This window comes from Dipodomys merriami, unplaced genomic scaffold (genome assembly GCF_024711535.1).
Source record: "Dipodomys merriami isolate MVZ:Mamm:240054 unplaced genomic scaffold, mDipMer1.0.p SCAF_6, whole genome shotgun sequence".
NCBI lineage: Eukaryota > Metazoa > Chordata > Mammalia > Rodentia > Heteromyidae > Dipodomys > Dipodomys merriami.
The window spans coordinates 67,739,998-67,757,437 of record NW_027206179.1 but is presented as its reverse complement, the minus strand read 5'-3'; positions in this window follow the sequence as shown (position 1 = coordinate 67,757,437).

The following is a 17,440-nucleotide window of genomic DNA, read 5'->3' as shown; positions in this document are numbered from 1 at the left end:
TCCTCTGTGCACCAGATAACTGGTGACCCCAAGAAGCCCCGAGCCCAGGGTTACAGCACTTTTTATACTCTTTTTAGGGAGGGCAGGGACTTTGCATACATCATAGCATCTTGTAACATATCACTACACATCGCAGGAAAGTCATAAAACTATAATATAATTGGTGCACTACAAAGCGGGACAGGACCAGAAAAAGGTTGTTGGTTAGATCAAAGGGCTGGGGTATTTTAAACTGGTTGGCTCCCACCACAGGGGAGTCTCAAGGATTTAAGTGCTGAACTGCAGGGTTCCTTTCTCAAACAAACACCACCTGTGGTCTGACTGCTGGGTCACCATGCCCTCCAGCACCTGTCTGAGGGTTTTCCCAAGGACTGTTTAAGTCCCTAGTCACCCCAGGAATTTTTTTTTCTGTTCATTCCCAGGTCGGGCTCATGGTCAGCTGCATAACTCATACCTCCCAAGATGGTTACTAGCTCAAGATGGAGTCACCAGGCCTCAGGCTCCTCAATAGCAGCTAGGCCTGAATTCTCTAGGACTCCAGGATTCACGAAAGAAAGGAAGGAAGGAAGGAAGAAAGAAAGAAAGAAAGAAAGAAAGAAAGAAAGAAAGAAAGAAAGAAAGAAAGAAAGAAAGAAAGAAAGAAAGAAAGAAAGAAAGAATAGCTAGGATTACAGGCTGAAACTCTGCCCCACTTGGAGATCAATTAAACCCCAAAACTTAAAAAAAAATAGGCATAAACTGGTGACGCATATACCTGTAATCCTAGACTGAGGTCTGAGGATCACAATTCCAACCCAGCCCAAGAATGTGAAGTGCATGAAACTCTATAACTAACCACCAAAAAAGCTGAAGTGGATCTGTGGCTCAACTGGTAGAGTGAGCCTTGAGTTAAAAAAGCTGAGACAGCACCCAGGCCTTCACTGAGTTTAAGCTCCTAGTGCCAGAACAAAAAAGAAGGAGGAGTAGGAGAAGGAGGAAGAAGGAAGAAGGAGGAAGGAGGAGGAGCAGGAGCAGGAGGAGGAGGAGGAGAAGGAAGGAAGGAAGGAAGGAAGGAAGGAAGGAAGGAAGGAAGGAAGGAAGGAAGGAAGGAAGGAAGGAAGGAAGGAAAGAAGGAAGGAAAGAAGGGAAATCTGGAACAAATTCTGCTGTATACAATATCCCAAGGCTGAGCCAGGTCCACCATAGAGGGTAAGGCCTGAACTGACAGATGTTTTACTGGATTCTTACCCTCTAAACCACTCAGCCCGAGAAATGAACCCAATCTGGTGACTCAGGCCTGGGGGTGGGGCTATGCTACACTGAGTCAATCACAAAGGCTGTTTCTGATTGGCTAATATAGCAGAGGCTTCACCAATGGCCCAATGAAAAGTGTCAATGGGAGGAGCCCCCCTCCCACTACTGATAAAGGTGGAGTTTCATCTTGGAGGTAAAGGGAGGTGGGACCAGGTGGGAGAAAGATGTGGCCATATCGGATCTGGATGTGACCTCAGCAGATGCGGATGGACCTCCTGTAGTTGTGTCAGTTGCCTCCGGATCGGGTAACCCAGGTACTGGGAGAAGACTTGACCGCAAGGAGAGAGGAGTCTGCCCGCCATCCAGCCATCCAGGAGTGGAGAAAAGACAGAAGGCTGGGTAAACCACACACCCACTGCTCCCTCTATGCATAAACTCCATAAAAAAAATCAGGAGTCTTTCCCAGGATGGATCCCCCATTGCCACATGACCTGGGCTGAATTCACCTCTCCTGGAACAGACAGGATAGATAGAACAGGATGGACAGGACTCCTCAGACTCCAGGTTCCCGCCCCCACCGAGCCTGGCCCCCGCCCTTCTTGCAGGCCACTGAGTGAAGTGGCTCCCTCTTGACTAGTGGGTCCTGATTATGGCCACCACAGACCCAGGTAAGCTCCCTGCCTCTTCCCTTTCCATCAGCGCCGCCCCCTCCCATCCTAGATGTGTGGCAGCTTCCGGTTCCAAGATCCTTCCCCTCACCCACCCCACGTTCCTCATTCCAGAGGAGCTTCCCACTCATCATTTCCCACTTCCCATGTATTCGGCTGTCCTCATTTATGATCCTGACAGTCACTAGACACCAAGAAAACTGTGGAACCAGTTTGAAACCAGCCCCGATAGTTAGGTTTGTGCGACTGGTAAGCCACCAAAACGTCGGAAGCACAGCTGTGGCTCAAGTGGTGGAGAGTGCTAGCTTTAAGTGAAAAAGCTAAGAAACAGATAAGGTCCAGGCTCTGAGTTCAAATTCCAGGACCCCACTGCAGTAGCTGGTGGTGACCGCAGCAGTCTCAGTAAAATTGGTGACTCAGGTTTTATTGATGGAGTTTTATGCAGAAAGGGAGCAGTGGGTGTTGGTTTCCCCAGCCTTCTGTCTTTTCTCCTGGTTTTCCTACTGTAATGTCCACTCCTGGATGACCGGCAGACTCCTCCCTCCTAGTGGCCAAGTCTCCGCCCAATACCTGTGTTACCTAGGCAACTGGCACACCTGGAGGAGGCCACCCCTGCATCTGCCTAGGTCACATCCAGATCCGATGTGGCCACAACTTTCTCCCACCTGATCCCACCTGCGCTTACCTTGCCCTACCTCCCTTTACCTGGCCACATCTCCTCCACCCTACCCTAGGTGAGGCCTGGTCCAGAGCCAGACTTCCCTTTTTCCAGCCACGTGGAGTGCCAACCTGGCCCAGCTGGTTGGCAGAATAAACTTATCCCTTGGTTGAATACCACATGCGTGGTGGTGTTCTTACCTGGGAGCCTCTTTCATTACCTAACACCTATGAGCCTTTCAGGTTCAAGGGAAGCAGAATTGAAATACCACCGGCCAGTCCCATTCTGCGTGCTGCCAAGATAAATATGTGAATTTCCACCTATCTCCCACATTGTTATACACATTAGAAATGTGCATCCATATGCACACATACTTGTTTGGTGTTGGAGAGACTATTGTCCTCTCTGACATGTCACTGTCCTCAGACTTGTTTCTGAATGTTGATATTGTATGTGTGTGTGTGTGTGTGTGTGTGTGTGTGTGTGTGTGTGTGTGTGTGTGTGTGTCCGTCTGTCCGTCTGTGCACTCATGTGGACCCATTTGCTCAATATGGACTTGGATACTGACCTTGAACTTTGCACTTAAAGCTGATGGTCCTCCACTTGTGCCACAGTGCCACTTCCTGCTTTGGGGTAGCTTATTGGAGATAAGAGTCTCACCAGGATCTTCCAATTTCATCCTCCTGAGTAGCTAGTGAGAGGCCTTAGCCAAAGTACAGCCATTCTGGACTTAGACTCCATTTTGAAGGCCTTTACTAAAAGTATCCATTGTGCAGGCCTTTACCAAAAGTGCCCGTTGTAAAGACTTTTACCAAAAGTAAGAACTCAGGTTCCTGGAAAAACTTCAAAATGTCCCAATAACATTCTGCCCATAACTCTCCTAGCAATAGCCATCAGCTGGTGACAGATGTTTCTTAAGATAGCATAGTTAACATATTTTGCTGCTTAGCTGCTTTAGCCAATAAGATTGTTACAAGACTTAGTTACTAAATGTCAACCAATCATGTAACTGCTAAGTTGGAAACCCTCTACCCTTGCTGTAACCACAATAAAAACCTTGCTAAACTGGAAGTCAGGGCTCTCAACTCTGACTTGCTGTGTAGGACTCGCTGCATCAGTGACGGTTGTGAGTCCAGGCTTGAGCTTGCAATAAACGAATCTCATGTGCTTGTATCAGAATCGGCTCCATGGTGGTCTTTGGGGGAGCCTTATCTGGGTATAACATTAGGATTATAGGCCTATGTCCCTGGCAACAGACTAAATGTTGACTTTTAGTTCTTATCTTTTTAAAATTGTATTATAAAGTTGATGTACAGAGAGGTTACCATTCCATAAGTCAGTAATGAGTCCATTTCTTTTTGGACATATCACTTTCCTTTGCTGTCTCCCATTCTTCCATCTCATCCCTGCCCTGTATAATTCATTTTCAACATGGTGTCAACTGAATATCACTACTGCATTTATTCACCATTTGTGCCTCCATTTTTGTGTCATCCTGTTTGTCCCCAAAAGACAGATAAAGGAACAAACAAACAAAAATCTTGTTTCCATTTCCTGGAATTCATTTTGATAAATATTTTTATATGATGTGTGGATGTTAATTCTTTGAACCTTGATTCATAATCTTTCAACAAGATGTGAACACTTAAATTAATAAATTGCAATTCTTTATTCCTTTTAAGATTATTTTGTTGAAGAGGACACATTTCAGGATTAACCAAAGTGTATTTCTAATACAGATTAGTTTACCCAGGTAAATAAGCAATAAACCACAGTGCAGCTCTTTTAACCTAGGACTCAGGTTTTAATAACAAACTCCATTTCCATCAATGGACATGTGGTAACCATCAAAGAGGTTGTAAAAATAAATCCCAGCTGGGTGCAGGTAGCTCACACCAGTAATGCTAACTACTCATGAGGCTGAGGTCTGAGGATCACAGTTTGAAGCCAATCCAGGCAGGAAAGGCCATTAGAATCTTATCTTCAAGTAACCACCAGAAAAAGCCAGAAGTGGCACTGTTAGCCCAATGAGCTCCCTTCCCATAGCTTAGCATGCTCCTTTCTCCTTCCACAGCTTGGCATGCGCCCTTCCTAGGCAACACTAAGCCCACTTAGCCAAGGTAGTAAATAATCAGCCTCCAAACTCTGTTTGCCTTGAGATGGCACTCCTCTGGAGTACCTATCGCCATATAAGTCAGCAAGAGCCCCTTAGTGTGACCTTCAGGTCCGGGCAGCTGCAGAACCCCTTATCTACTACTTGGGCAGCAGCCATAAATCCTAGTCAACCATGATGAAGCCGCTGGTTCTCATGTCTACACAAGAGTCTCTGTTTCCTAGCCCCTTCTAGCCCCTCCTAGCCTCAGTAGGTTATATAGGTCACCTCAGACAATAGCTGGCACTTCTTCTCACTCCTCTCTTCTGAGAAGGGATCTTGCTGATCCCTTTGCTGACAATAAACCTTTCTTTGTTCTGTGTACCTGGATGTCTGCATGGTTTTCTGGCAAAAGTCTAATATAACAGTGGTACATTGACCAGGAACTAGTTCTCCTCTTGGTGAACTTGTTCTTCCCTCTCTTGGGAGGGGAATGTGTGTGTGGGGGAATCATATCTGTCCCAAGGGGCTGGTTCTCCACTTCTGTGATAGTCTTCCTCTCATCCTGAGAGTTACAACCCCAGAGCCTGGACATTTGCCAGCCAGACAGAGCCACAGCACAGCCTCCTCCTGCCCCAAGCACTCTCCCACATCCAAACACCGGTCTTCCTTCATCTGCATGGGGTAAGTGGACTTGGGATTCCTATGGTGACTTTCTATTCTTTCTTTACTTTTATCTAGACTCGTGGTGCCAACTTTTCTTAACCCCCCCAGACCTGAGGCTCGGGACACAGGAGTCAGGTGATGACCTCACCGCTGTCTCCTGCCACTTTATTCGTAGGACCAAGACATTTTGTGGACACCTAGATTGTTTGGGGCCTCACGTCACCAATGGGCAATTCTCAATCTAAACCCCCATTTGACTCCCCCTTGGGGTGCGTACTGGCCAATATGCTCTCTCCACCTAGCTCCTGGCCTTAAGCACAGGCACCTTGCCTCATTAATCTGTACAACTGGGCATGGCCTGATTATGACCTAGGGAGTCTATCCAAATGACCACTTAATGGCACCTTTGACCCCATCATTATTTGGGATTTAGTCCACTCTTGTGAGTGTTCAGAAAATGGAACCCATCCTCCCATTTCTTCACTCTCTAACTACCTCCAGAGTAAAAACCCTCTCTCTCTCCCTCCCTCTCCCTCTCCCTTGCCCTCCCTCTCTCTCTCTCTCTCTCTCTCTCTCTCTCTCTCTCTCTCTCTCTCTCTCTCTCTCTCTCTCTCTCTCTCTCTCTCTCTCTGCCACTGTATTTATGCCCTTATAATTTACACATTAAATTCTCCCTCTCAGGGCCAAACTGTTTTCAAACTCTCTCCCTCCCACCTTCCCTAAAGTTTCTGTTGCCACTGTAGTCTCTGGCCTCTCAACCCCTCCCCCTTCCAACTTCTCAGGGTCCCAGCCACCTGCACAGCTCTCTCCTCGCTCTCCCTCTCCGGCCTTGGCTCTAGCAGCCCCCCTCAGCCCCTCCTCCCCCTCCAGCTCTCCATCCTCCCTTCTTCCTTTCTGCAGCTCCTCCTATAGCTCCTCCCATGGGCCGTCACCATCTCAGCCCCTTCTCCCTCTTCACTCCCTCCTATCTTCTCAGTGGTTCCTCCTCCCCATCAAGCTCTCAAGACCAATGCCCTCCTCTCTCAGCGTGGCACTGCTCCTCATTCCAAGCCTCAGAGGCCCCTCCCCTTTCCAAGCCCCCTATACTCATTCTGCTCCACCCCCCTCCCAACACACACAAACTTGTCCTACACTGCCCAGAAGTCCTACTCTGCTATAAATCTCCCAGCCATCTCCTCTAACTTTTCTTGTCTGGTATCAACTCCCTCCCTCCCTCCCTCACCCCCCCCCCCATGATCTCCAGACTGGAGATCATTTCCCACTAAATTGCCTCCACTTCTGCTGACAGCCATTTGACTTGTACCCTGAGCATGAGATGCAGACAGGGTCCAAGGACAGCCCCCCCCCATTCCCTCTCAAGGGCTGAGAAGGTGGTTCAGTGGTAGAGCGCTTGCCTTGCATGCATGAGGCCCTGGGTTCAATTCCTCAGCACCACATAAGCAGAAAAAAAAAGCAGGAAGTGGTGCTGTGGCTCAAGTGGTAGAGCGCTAGCCTTGAGCTGAAGAGCTGAGGGACAGTGCCTAGGCCCAGAGTTCAGGCCCCATGATCGGACCCCCCCCTAAAAAAAAAAAAAAATTCCCTCTCAAGGGCCAGCCATCCTGGATCAGTGGTTCCTATTGTACATTCTTCCTCTCTGTAGCCCGTTTGGAGTCTCTAAACTAAAACTGTTGGTCTACTACAAAATCCTTCTGCTAACCTCTGTCCCTGCCTCCCTGCCTGCCTTTCTGTGTGGACATAAACCTTACATTTCCTAACTCCCTTCTCTGGCCAACACCTTCTTTCCTTCTACACCCTAAATAAGCGGCCCTCTGCCCTGTCTGTCATTAATCCATCACTGGCAGTAGCTGGCTGGCTAACACACTGGACCAGCTTCTCTCCTGCTTTTCCTTTTACTGCTCTCTCCTTTTCCCACCCAAAAATGTCTCTAAGACTCAGACAATAATTCAGTTACTTTCTTTTTCCTAAGTCCACTCACTTTGGTGTCTAAATTGTTAATTTTTCCCTTAAGCCAAATTCTCTGGGAGGCTTCAAATAAAAATCCCTCCCTCTTCCCTCTTCCCTATCAAATACCTCTATCCAATCAGCTCCTCTCCTTAAAAAACCTGCTCACCCACCCCCTCCCCCAATTCTATTTACAGGCCTTAGAAACTGACACCTAAAAAAAAGACAAAAGACACATGGTGGGTTTTCTACAAACCCCCTCCCACTCTACCACCAACCTTACTCTTCTTCACTCTTCTAGGTGTTCAGTGATCAATTCATATTCTGATATGCCTTGCTAACAAAATTACTGCCTCTCCTCACAGGCCCTGTAAACTGAGATCCAGCCATCTACTATATTTTGTTAACAAAGATGTCTAAACTTATTCTATTGTCAAAGTTATAATTCTAAGTAACTTTTTACAGCCATCCTGGTAACTTTTGCTAAAAAAAAATTCTCCACCCCATGCTATAATTCTACATTAACTCTCTAAATGCCTAAAATCACCAGCTTCTAAATAGCCTCTAAGTTTACCCTTTTTAGGCCTAAAACAGCTCCGGCATCAAGAAGACGCCATGCCATGTGTCTCCATGTTCACTCTGGGTGGCTTGTCTCCTTCTCTGATCACCATGGCGACCCACTTCAGCTCTCCATTGGAGATGAATTGGTTTGTTGCTTTGTTTTTCTTCCTTCTATCTTCTCTGGCCTATCAATGGGTTCCAAGATTTGATACTTTAACAGGTGGCTTCTCCTTTTTCCCAATTTATTAAAATCCCAGTACCAAGAGAGCATCTGGGTTCATTAAAGCCACTGGCAGATGGCCTCATTGGGCCAGCTGCCAGGTGATGGAAACCCCTACAGGGGGAGGTGCACCCCCTGACAAATTTCAGGGTCCTGTGGTCTTTCCACCACTCTGACAACCAGCGCATTGATGCTAGACATGCCATCCAAACATTTTTGTTGTGAGTCACTCAAAACACCTTTCAGAAGTCTCTGTTTCTTCATCCTGTTTTATGTTTATCTATTTGTCTAAAACTGGGGCATCAATTCTTCAGTTTGTTTTTGTGTCTCTAGGAAAAAAAAGAGCCTACTATGTGCTATGTTCCCTCCTGCAAGAAGGCAGTTGGGAGCATGCATGCAGCTGAGAACCTGGTTCAAACAACTAACCAAATGCCTTGCTAACACGACCAAACCCTAAAAAAATGAGCTTCAGCTAAAGTGCTTTTAAAAAAAAAAGATTTTGTCTTAAATCTTGGTCATCTACAAGAGTAAGATTGACAAAGAGATCTCTTGCCACTAAAAATTATTCACAATATATATACATGTTCAAGATAAAAACTGTCATCTGTGATAAAGAAAACCACTAAAAAATGTAAACCAAGAGGAAAGTTAGTAAAAAGACTTTGAAAAGGGAAACTGAGGAAACGCCTTTGGATAAAAAAGTGTTTAGAAAGTAAGAATTGTCTTAAATGTTTTTTCCAAAATGGAAAAGTTTAAAAATTAACTCCAGAAGTTTCGAGTAGGTGTAATAATAGCAAAAATTAAAATTAAATAAATAAAAATAAATCCCCAACTGCTTCTATCAATGGGAAAGCCGTTTGTTGACTCATAGCATAAAAGAGGACTACTGGGACATACCCAGGAGTGGGACCTCTGATGGAGGATGGCTCACAATTTTCTCATCTTGTTGGATTTCTACTTTAAAAAAAATCAGTCATGGGGATTGAATTTAGGTCCTGGAGCTGTCCCTGAGCTCTTCCAGCCACTTCCATGGTTATCCATTTAATTGGCAGCATCTTCTCTATCAGAATTCCTCCAGACAGTTGTCTATACTGTTTGAATCTGGAACTCCAGAGGCACTGCGGCTTTCCACCACAGATTACCCAGTTTGTGTGTGTAAAGTATATTCCTGATAGCTGAAGAAGGCCAAATCACAGTACAGGAAAAGTGAAATCAAGAAGCTTTTAAAAAATATGTTTTGTTTATAAGAATACTGTACAGAGAGGTTACAGTTACACGAGTAAGGTAATGAGTACATTTCCTATTGAGCCTAGTTACTTCCTCATTTGTTTTCCCTTACCATCCCTTCCCTCCCAAAATCATCCCTCCCCCCACCCCGAAGTTGTAAAGTTCGTTTTCAACATAGTATCTTGTACATCCCATTGTTTCGATAGGTCAACCTGTATCCTTACTTAAACATTTTGTTTTTTCCCTTTCCCTCCCCAAATTAGAAAAATGTATATACATGATCAGGGCACCAACATCAAATACAGTGAAAACAGGGGTTATACCATGGGGGAGGAACATACAAAGAAACAAAAAAAATCACATAGTGCATTATAAGTACATTAAAAACAATAACAAAAAAGAAAAACACAACTTGTGTCCCTATCTTGGGGTTCATTTCACTTAACATCATCTTATATAGCTTTTGACCTTTTCTGCTTGTCCTAGACATATACTATTTATTACAAATAAGGGAAACCATGGGGCCTATGTTTCTTTGGGCCTGGCTTACTTCAATTAATATAATTTTGTCCAAGTCTTTCCATTTCCTAACAAATGGGGTGATGTCATTCTTTCTGATGGATGCATCGAATTCCATTGTGTATATATACCACATTTTCATCTACTGAGGGGCATCTGGGTTGGTTCCATATCTTTGCTATAGTAAATAATGCTGCAATAAACATAGCCATGCTGATCACATTAGTATAGCATTATTTGTGATCATTTGGGTAAATACCCAAAAGTGGGATTGCTGGGTCATAGGGGAGCTCTATATGGAGTCTTTTGAGGAACCTCCATACTACTTTCCAAAGTGGTTGAACAAGTTTACACTCCCACCAACAATGTAGTAGGGTTCCCTTTTGGTCACATCTCCTCCAGCATCTGTTTTATGAGATTTCTTGATTATAGCTATTCTAACTGGGGTATGCAGTACTGGTGACCTGAAAGGAAGTTATCTTTCTGTGGAGAATTAAAACTCAGGTGTTTCTGCTTGATGGTGTTAGGGTTATAGAACTTGAAGACACTCAACATAGCCTACAGTTACTCATATTACTCTAGTTTGTTGATATTTGAAGTCTGAATTGGCCCACTGTTGTGGCATGCCAGTAAATACTTCAGTAACAGTTTCAAAGCCAACAAAATCAGTTAATGGAGAAACCTCTGGTGGTTCCCTTTCTTTCTTTTTACTTCCTTTATCAGTGCTCGAGAAATATAAATACTATTTCTGATTTTTATCTCTCCCTCCCCAGTCCAACCAGAGTCACAAGTTTCAAAATGGCTGATAAAGAATCTTTACTGGGCTGGGGAAGGTAGCTCAGAGGTAGAGTGTTTGCCTTGCATGCATGAGGCCCTGGGTTCAATTCCTCAGCACCACATAAGCAGAAAAAGCCAGAAGTGGTGCTGTGGCTCAAGTGGTAGAGAGCTAGCCTTGAGCTGAAGAGCTGAGGGATAGCGCCCAGGCCCAGAGTTCAGGCCCCACGATTGGCAAAAAAGAATCTTTACCTCTGGTGCAAAATATGATATTGCTCATCTGCACATGATATGGTGCTGGAGGCTTGTCATCCAGTTCTCCATTCTCAGACATGAATCAGAATTATGAAGAGGCCATAAAATCCAACTATCATACAGCTTGATATTTATTCAAATAGGCTGAAGCCACTGCATAAAACCCTGCTTGCAAGATTCTGTCATCCCAGCTACTTGGGGGGCTGATGCAAAAGAATCTCTTGAGCCCAGGAGCTTGATACCATCCTTGGCATCATCATGGGGAGAGCAGGTTACATGCAAGAAAATATCCCTGGTCCCTGCCCTGATGAGGACCTTGTGAAGAGCAAGGGTTCAGTCCCAGATGGGTTGGAGGGCCAAAAGGGGAGCAGCTCCTAAGCCCTGAGCAGCCCCAGCACCAGCTAGGAGAGAGAGGTCTGGGCCAGGGGGGGAGGCAGAAGAGCTGCTGCAATAATTAGCCACGTTTCTGGAGGCAGGCAGGGGCCAGACGTTGATTCTTAAGTGAAAGGTTGATTTATATCTGACCGTGACTGATTTATGCGAGCATTAACAGGAGGAAACCTTGTTTGGGAGAAACTCTTTTTTTTTTTTTTCTAATGAAGGTAAGGGTAGAATCAAATTAGAGGGGAGCCATGGTATAGGATAGTAAAAGTAGTGCCTACTCTAGAAATGCTTTATGTATTCAGGGAACTGGAGCTTGGACTTAGATGCTGTCTCTCAGATTGTTTGCTAAGGCTAGCACTCTACTACTTGAACTACACATCTCCATCTATCTTTTTGCTGTTTTATTGGAGATAAGTGTTTAAACATTTATCATGAGATGTGGACTGATTACAAAATTTGCACAGATTATGCTCAGTGTAAGTGGTGTCAGAATTGAATAATAAGACACTCAGATGGTGGATGACTGATTAGTGTTCTAAAACACCGCATAGAGTAGTTAAAAGCCATAGCAGGCTAGGACAGCACAGGTCATAGCCTTTAAAGAACAAACACAAGTGGTAGAGCACAAGCTTTGCACAAAAAAGCTAAAAGACAATATCTAGGCCTTTAGTTTAAACCCAATCCTGCACACATGCACACACACACACACACACACACACACACACACACACACACTCACACACACACACACCCAAAAATGAGAATATACAAAGTATATTTCTGGCACAGAGATCCTAAAGTGCTCTGAAATTTGATAACCAATGGGAGTGTCTTTGATTCTTTCCATAAGCTGCTTGCAAATGTGTGAATGCATGGAAATGAACTGTCACAAAGTGACACCTGTGTGTAGCTTTAAAGAGGGGACGGGAAGCCTGGCAACCATGGCGTAACCCTCACTACTCAGGATGCTGAGCTCTAAAGACCTCCGTTATCTTGGGTATGAAAGTCCATTAGACAGCAGGGTGCTAGTGGCTCACGCCTGCAATCCTAGCTACTCAGAAGGCTGAGATCTGAGGATCACAGTTCAAACCCAGCCCATGTAGGAATGTCCGTGAGACTCTTATCTCCAATTAACCACCAGAAAACCGGAAGTGGTGCTGTGGCTCAATTGGTAGAGCGCTAGCCTTGAGCTGAAGAGCACCGGGATAGAGCCTGAGCTCAGAGTTCAAGCCCCATGACCACCACCACCACCAACAACAACAAAAAGAAAGTCCATGAGACTCCAAAACAGTTTAAGGGACACAGCAGTAGGCTCTTACAAGCACTAGTCCCAGTACAAGCACAATGGGATTGAGGACAGGACTAGGTACCAGATAGGCAAATCATGTTAAGGACTGGATGGAGACTGTATAAGTGTGACAAATTCTAGCACTTGTACAGATTGAATTAAGCCTGAGCAGTGTGAGAACTGAATTGCAGGGTGCTGGATAACTAAGCAGTGTTCAAAAATCACACATTAGTTGTCGTAAGTGATAGAAGACAAATAGAGCACAGGTCACAGCCTTCAAAGATTCTAGGAGAGTGTTTCATGAATGGGAATGGCTAAGTTTAGGCTGAAGGAGAAAATGTTTCCTAATGATAGGAGAGGTTCCATTTCCTGGATGCTAAAGTTTTCCTCACTATCTCCCTAGAGTGAGCTGTGCTGTGTTGCACCAGCCCAATGCCATGGCTTCCTTCAAACCATGGGCCAAGTAGGCTACTTCCTAGAGCAGCTTTGCTTTTTTCCTTTTAGCATCTTCTCTGTCTCTGTCTGTCTCTGTGTCTCTCTCTCTCCCTGTCTGTCTCTGATTTTGGCACTGTCTGACCTTTTTAGCTCACTTTCTTCCTGTCCCACCCTTAAGGAGCACTAGAATTACTGATTGGTGGGGAGAAAAAGCCAAGAGAATTACTATGTGGAGGATTAAAATCTGGTGATTAATAAATGGGTACTATACGGAAAATACAACATACGATCTTTTTAATGAGATGAGTCGGCCTTGGGGCGCTGCGCCTTGGGGTTCAGCCCGGCTCGGGCGTCGGTAAACACCCCGGGGCCACCCCGGGGCGAGCCAGTGGCGGCGGCGGACCCCGAGAGGGACCGAGAGGGGCGCTCCGGGACCGCGCGGGGGAGGCGGCTGGCGGTGGAGGAGCGGCGGACCTCCTCTCGTCCTAGGCGGCGCAGCCATGGACGACAGCAAGGTGGTAGGTGGCCAAGTGGAGAAACCAGGCAGGCAGGGCCAAAATTGACCTGCGAGCAACCTGGAGAGGAGCCGGCAGAGTGCCCGAGTGCCCGGGAGCGCCGTGCCCGGAAGCAGCGCGGATCCCGGTACCTGGAGCAGCTGGTGTGCAGCGGAGAGCCTCCACGTGCGCCCTCCAAGGAGAGCTGGACCACGGGAAGCGCCCTTCTGATCGAGGCCCTGCTCACTGCCCTGGAGCAGAGCGAATCTCAGAGCACCGGCCGGCTCCGCCAGCAATTCCGGGTGGAGGTCTGGGAGTTGCTCTGATGGCCGCCAGGGACGCCCTGGGCCCAACTCGGTGGGCAGCATCCGCCAGTTGTGCAAGCAGCGGAGTTCCCGCCCTCACCCCACCACACCCACCACGGTCAGGTGTGGTGATGCTCCAACACAGGGAATAGAAAACGGGGGAGGACTGGGCCTTGGTACTTGAGCTCCACATGGCTGCTCGGGTTCATTGATGCTCTTTCCCTGTAACTGTGCGCATGGGCGCAGTGCATACATGCGTATGCACGTGTGTGTGTGTGTGTGTGTGTGTGTATGTGTGTGACCTCCTCTCCTTTTGGTCACCCCAGAAAGAGAAACCAAAGGGGCTGAGGACGAACTAGGTGCTGGGTCTTTATGTTGACTTGAGTGGCTCCTGTCAGCCATTCCAACATAAGCATTAGTAGTGAATCTACAGCCTGTTGTTACAACCCACACCTGCGTTCCACAATGCACATGTCAGCAAAACCCACTGGAGGCCCCGTGCAGCCCAGGTCTTGGCCCCTGCTGACTTCCCAGCTGTACTTATGGTTTTGCCGTGGCCTAGTGGACATATGGAGAGTGTCACATTTGATTATTATTTGTGTGTGTGTGTGTGTGTGTGTGGTGGGGGGGTCATGGGGCCTGAACTCTGGGCCTGGGCACTGTCCCTCAGCTCTTCAGCTCAAGGCTAGCGCTCTACCACTTGAGCCACAGCGCCACTTCCGGCTTTTTTTCTGCTTATGTGGTGCTGAGGAATCAAACCCAGGGCCTCATGCATGCGAGGCAAGCACTCTACCACTGAGCCACCTTCCCAGCCCCACATTTGATTGTTTTTAGTTGTTTAATGAGTTTTTTATTGTGAAAATACTGTAGAAGGGTTACAACCACATGAGCAAGGAAATGAGTACATTTTTTTAAATTTTACATATACCATTGGAATATAGATTTTATTAATTTATTTCCAATTATGAAGTATGTCTTTTTTTATTGTGAAAATACCATACAGAGGGGTTACAATTACATGGGCAAGGTATTGAGTACATTTCTTATCAAGCATTGTTGCCTCCTCCTTTGTTTCCCCTTCCCATCCCCCCAAAAAGTTGTACATAGGTCCCATGGTTTCCCTTATTTGCAATAACTAGTATATGTCTGAGACAAGCAGAAAAGGTCAGATAAATTGATGTCAGGCAAAATGAACCCCAAGATAAGGACTCAAATGGTTTTTCTTTCTTGCGATTGTTTCTAACGTATTTATAAGATGCTTTCTTTGTTGCTTTGTATGTCCCCCACGGTATAACCCCTGCTTTCACTGTATTTGATGTTGGTATAGTTTGTGGAGGGGAAGGGAAAAAACAAATTGTTTAAATAGGGATACAGGTGGACCCATTGCAACAATTAGATGTAGAAGTCAAAAAACATTTCTTATCAGGCATTGTTGCCTCCTCCTTTGTTTTTCCCCTACCATCCCTTCCCTCCCATCTCCACAACTACACTCCCCCTCCCCCTCTGCCCCACATTTGAGGATGGGGAGGAGGAGGCAGAGGGGGCAGGGTGGTGAGGCAGGCAGGGGCCAGGCAGGCATGGTTGTGCTCAGTTCCCATCTTCCAAGCCAGGGATGGCTGCCATGGGTCTGCCCATGCAGGCCCAGGAGCCTTCATTCCTGTGATTGCCACCGGTGCCCTGTCCTGTCACCCTAATGAAGACCGTGTCAGCTGGGTTCTCCTCTTCCCTCTCCTCCCCTCTCCTCCTCTCCCCTCCCCTCCCCTCCTGCAGGCACTAGAAGAAACAGACTCAGGCCTGGCCTGTGCACCGTCTGCGCTCGGGTGAGCGCGGCCTTCTGCGCTCGGGTGAGCGCGGCCAGCTGGTCGAGTTTCTGCGTTGAGTTCCCAGGTGATTCATGTCTTCCTAGGGCCATGCTGGAAACAGAGTGGAGTTGGCTGACCGCGCTCAAGGACGCGGCCTCAGACTTAAAGGCGGCTTCGGATTGACCACCAGTCAACTCAACTCCCTGGTCTGTTTTGTTCCTAACTCTGTGCTGGATTTAGTGCCTTTTGATGGGCTGGAGTCATTTCAAAGCAAACATTCCAAAGTGAGCGTGGAGGAGCCCCTGTCTGGTGGTCCCTGTACCCGGGGCACGATTTATTTGACTTTTATTTGACTTGGTATTTTAGACCTGATCAGAACGAGAGAATCTCCTGGGCTTGAAAAGGGAATTCTGATTGCCTTGGGAATGGCAGCCTGGAAGCATGTGTTCTCTTTAATTGAAGCCATGGGACCTGCCTCCCCTTTGTCTCTTCCCCTTCTTCCCTCCCTCCCTCCCCTCCCCTCTTCTCCCTTCCTCTCTCTGGGCAGGGCATGTGAGGTGGTGCCCCTGCTCATCCACTGAGCAAAGCCCCTACCCTGCCCCACAGAGAAAGGTAGGAAAGTGGGAAGGCCTGGTATGCACCCCAGAGACTTGCCAGAATTTCACGGAGTGCAACCAGCCAGGCCAGGGCTTAGGGCCTAGGGCCTAGGTGAAGTCAGAAATCTCTCTGTTCTATCTAAATCATAACTATCACTGTTTGCCAACTAATTGACAAAACTCAAGTCACCAGTTAGCATTTTATTTTATCCTATCATCTTTGAATTATGATAGATCTTATTTGGCTAATTACAGAAAGTATAGGTTTAAACTGGACTTAACCTTTAGTTAAAGGCAAATAAAACTTAAAAATACAAGTGCTGTATTTCACAAATCAGCTGTGTAATATCACTTACCTCTTTTGTTCTCCAAAGGATGACAATGTGTCGGGAGCCAAAAGGGACTCTCTCAACATGATAGGCTTGACTATCTCACTGGAACATCTTGGCTGAGTTTACAGAACCACTTTCAGGAATCCTACCCTTTCACCCTGCCCTATGCAAACATCCTGCAGCTGCTATGGCCAATGAAAAAGCTTCCTTAACGGCCAATGAAAAAGCTTCCTTATTCCAAGCATATAAATACCCCTGTGTGAAAAATAAAAATTTGCAGCTTGATCAGAATCCCTGTCTTGCTGTCATTCTTCGTGTCTCTTGTCCCTTCATTCCTTCTTGCTTAGGTTCACTGCCCTCGTTGACGTCCTGCGGGTCGGGACACTCATCTCCAATAAACCACTAGAAAACGGGAAGTGATACTGTGGCTCAAGCAGTAGACCGCTCACTTTGAGCTGATAGAGCTGAGGGACAGCACCCAAGCCCAGAGTTCAAGCCCCACAACCGACCAAAAAAAAAATTAAAAGCTTTTTAATGTTTGTATTTGCCTATTATATCATTGCTTATCTGCTTATTGAACTTAGTACATGAATCCATAAAATTAAAAACAAAGAAAAAGAAAAATCAAACACACAAAACAACTGCCTGTTTCCTTTCCTGGAGATCAGCTTGATATTATTTTATAAATAAACAGTCTGTGTGTGTGTGTGTGTGTGTGTGTGTGTGTGTGTGTGTGTGTGTGTGTGTGTGTGTGTGTGTATGTGTGTGTTGGTACTAGGGTTTGAACTCAGGGCCTTATGCTCTCCCTTAGCTATTTCTACTCAAGGCTAGTTCCCAAGAACATGAGCTCTACTTGTGTCTTTTTGCCTTTCACTAAGTGGGCCCCCTCCTCTACTTTGGGCAATGATGGCAAAGCTCGCTCAAGAGCACTGCACAGTGATCCTGCAGGCCAGCACAGAGTTGCCCTCTGTCTCCTGTTACTAGCCTCTT